At 39.9% G+C, this 3,854-nt stretch overlaps 1 long non-coding RNA gene across 2 annotated transcripts; it reads left to right on the top strand.

The window, feature by feature from the left end:
- LOC144306506 (uncharacterized) lies at positions 1 to 2,776 on the top strand. 2 transcript variants are annotated; one of them, XR_013373594.1, is made up of 3 exons: positions 1 to 350; positions 667 to 828; positions 2,635 to 2,776. It is a non-coding gene; the product is annotated as an uncharacterized LOC144306506 (long non-coding RNA). The 2 variants fall into 2 exon arrangements; XR_013373593.1 differs by having other exon boundaries at positions 667 to 818.
- Positions 2,777 to 3,854: the final 1,078 nt, after the last annotated feature.

A 3,854-nucleotide genomic window follows, 5' to 3' on the forward strand; every position in this document is an offset into this window, starting at 1 on the left:
CAAGAAAAAGCAGCTTTTCTCAGAGGGTGTAGCACATGTTGTGGGAAAACTAGTCTGGCTGGTTCTACCTCAGCTCAATCTTTGAGGGCAATTTTTGCTGTCAGCCATACCAGGGAATATTAGAGTAACCGTCGCCCTGATGCCAGGTCCCTATTTCAGAACGCATATGCACACGCACATGTACACACATGCACACGCACACACACTCAGAGTCACTGGAAAATTATAAATTGACATAACTTTCTAGATGGCCTGAGGACTTCAGAGAGTTAGAGAAGCATCAATCAGATAAAACCTGTGTCTGTCACCTATGTTTTAAAATGTTACAGTCATGTTTAAATAGCTGGCAGGTCAGTCTTTTTTTTTTTTTTTTTTTAATTCTTCTTTTCTTTTCTTTTTTCTTTTTCCAGCAGGCAGCAAAAGAAGCTTTGACAGACTGGAAAGATTCATTTCCTTCGTTCATTTTTTTTTTGGGGGGGGAGGTGTTTCTTTTTATTTGTTGCTGCTTTCATTTACCCTGGAGGTGGTCACCGTCTGGTCTGCCACTGGATGCGGGGTGCTGGGCAGAGAGGGGGGCCACAAGCCAGAAGATTGCATCATTGCTGCAGAGGAGGGCAGAGCTGGGGCAGGTACGTAGGTAACTGCAGCAGGTTTTTCTCCCACCAGCCCCCTGCTCCCTGCCTGAATGCCGTGAACACAATCTTCAGCACACCTTGTCATCAGAGGAACTTTCTGGAAGCCAGCCAGCTGCAGGGCCCAAGGTCAAGCAACCACCATGACTCTCAGCAAACAAGGAGAACCTTGGGGGACCCGAGGAGGTGATGGCAGGTGGAGAGGCAGCTAAAGTCCTCTGCAGAGCTGCCCGCTTGCCACTGTGGCTCTGTTGATGGCAGCGGCTGCTGTGACCGCTGGGAAGGCTTTATCTACTGATCAACACAGTGTGCCAGAGGGCTGAGGGGACAGCCCGCTTTGGCAGAGGGTTCCAGTTGTATGTAGCCTGCAACCAGACGGCAGAAGGGAAAGGGGAAAAAAAATTTCCAACAACAGACCAGCAGGATCAGTTCCTTAGAGCACAGACACCAGGGCTGGGCCTTGCTTGCTCCATCCTGGCTCTTGCCGCCGTGGCTGCCTGCTTGCATTAATTACCTCTTGGTCCCAGACACATTTACTCCAAACTACCTTTAGGGTTCAAAGTGCAGGAACAGAACCACTTGGGTTGAAAGCAATTAACAAACAGGTTATTTTAAATTAACAGACACTTTTACCAGCTGGCCCAAAGAGCTGGTTCACGCCGGTCATTGCAGGGCTGGCAACGCCATGTATCTGGTGAATGAGCGAATGGGTCATGTGCTTTCTAGCAATGCTGGCTAATTTTATTTTGAGATTTAAATATCTTGAGACATAGCTGCCAGAGAGGTAAACCGAGGCAAAACAAACAAACAAAAAACCCCACAAAAAAACAAACCAAAAACCCCCCCACAAAACAAAAACAGGAGACAAAACACTAAAAATTTGACAAATTTCTAGGATGAGTCACCTTCATTTGTATGTTTGAATTTCTGTAAATGCATTATTAATTTGTTGTCAGTTTTCTTTTCACTGTGAATTTTTCTAGCATCCCTAGAGTAGCTGTTACAGTTTTGGGGATATATCCTTTCTTCTTGCATTGTAGGGTATATGCGGCTTTTTTCTCCTATTTTGATGCAAGAAGGCACTCTGTTTTATATTGCCTTTCCTGTAGTGGGGATTTAATAATGTTGAATGAAAAAAATGAATTGTTTGTTTCCAAGAATTCAAAGTAGGTGACTATAGGATAAAACCCCAGAATCTTACACTAAATTTTAGCAAGTTAATAATAAGCTACCTATTGCTTCATAGAAGGGTTCTTCTTAGGATAACGGGTTCCATGACAGCTTTCAACATTATTTGATTTCCGTGCAACTTTTCAGGAACAGTTAAGAACATAAAGTGGGAGAATGCCCATTGGGTTATTGTGGGTGGTAATGACATCTGGGGAGTAGCTGTGTTTTTGTGTAATTTACAGCAGCAGTAAATGCAGATTGATTAAAATATATCCACATGTGCAATCTGCTCTTCAATCTATTATTTAGATAGACTACGTAGAGGTGGTGCTCCTTTGGTGTTTTGTGTAGTGCCTAGGGCACTGTTGACACTCATTAAAACTTAAGGACAGTAACGTCTGGCAAGCATGAGACACAAATTTTCCATTTTACAAACCATTGAACAGAAATGGCAAGGCATGAAATGCCAGGTAAAAGGCCCAGAGATATTATAGTGCCTGATAAAGATAAGTATATTTAGTAGACTTTTTCTCATTGAAGGATTACCACTCAATCCTGATCATTTATTATAAAGAATCAAGAGAAAAGGCTGACAAGGTCAGGCATTAAGTTAAATTGAAGAGGCAGCTCCAAAAAAAATTAAATTCAGGGGTCCAAAGTACTAGGCTAGAATGAGAAATTGAAATGTAGAAAATAAGAGAAGATATCAAGACCCATTACAACCAAGGTTTTAAACTGGGATATCATAAATTTATATCATGAATTTACTCTGAACCAAGTCCACTACTAACCAATGTTTTGAACTTTATTTTACCCACCGGATTCTCTCTAGGGAAAGTTTGGCATTTAAGGAAATGCACTGATTCTTCCATGTATAAAAAAGAAAAAGACATCATGGGGGACAACCTTCTAAGATAAAGGCTTGACATAAGAAGACCTAGGTTCTGGCTTGGCGCTGTTGCTAATAAACTGTAACACTGACAAAGTCTTGTTTAGTTTGCTTTACTCTAGGTTACTCCCTCTATAGATGAATAGCACTTTCCTACAATGAGACTTGTTGTGTCTAATAGTCTAATTTTAAATAAGCAACTTTCTACGGGGAAGTCATTTGTGTTCAACTGATGGCCAAGATTGCCAGAGAAAGGTACGAACAATCCAAAAATTAGCACAAAGAACCCTGAACTAGGGGTTAAGAGACCTACAGTGTATTTCTGCCTTCATTTTTCCCAGTACTTTATTTTCCACGTTAAAATGTGAGCAGAACCCTATGACCCAGCAATTGTACTACTGGATATTTACCCAAAGATACAACTGTACTGATCTGAAGGGATACCTATACTCTAATATTCATAGCAGCAATGCCCATAATAACCAAAACTATGGAAAGAGCCTAGATGTCTACTAACAGGTGAATGGATAAAGAAGGTGTGGTGTATATACAATGGAATATTACTCAGCTGTCAAAAAATGAAATCTTGTAATTTACAATGATGTGGATGGAACTAGAGGGTATTATGCTAAATGAAGTAAGTCAATCAGAGAAAGACAATTATATGTTCTCATTCATATGTGGAATTTAATAAACAAAACAGAGGAACATCAGGGAAGGGAGAGAAAAATAAAATAAGATGAAATCAGAGAAGGGGACAAACCATGAGACTCTTAATCATAGGAAACAAACTGAGGGATGCTGGAGGGGAGGAGGATGGGGGGACAGGGTAACTGGGTGATGGGCATGAAGGAGGGCACATGATGGAATGAACACTGGGTGTTAAATACAACTGATGAATCACTGAGCTCTACCTCTGAAACCAATAATACACTATATGTTAATTAATTGAATTTAAATAAAAATTAAAAAATAAATACAAAAAAATAAAATAAAAATAAAATGTGAAGCAGAGTACAACCCTTATTTAATTAGCTTGGGTGCTGTGGGAAAAAAATGCAGTTTCCTGTATTTTAAAAAAAAACCTTACTTTTTAAGAAATACAATAATTACATATAATTATCATATTGTAGCATATTGTATTGTATACCATATTATATAGT

Source organism: Canis aureus, chromosome 37 (assembly GCF_053574225.1).
Source record: "Canis aureus isolate CA01 chromosome 37, VMU_Caureus_v.1.0, whole genome shotgun sequence".
Lineage (NCBI taxonomy): Eukaryota > Metazoa > Chordata > Mammalia > Carnivora > Canidae > Canis > Canis aureus.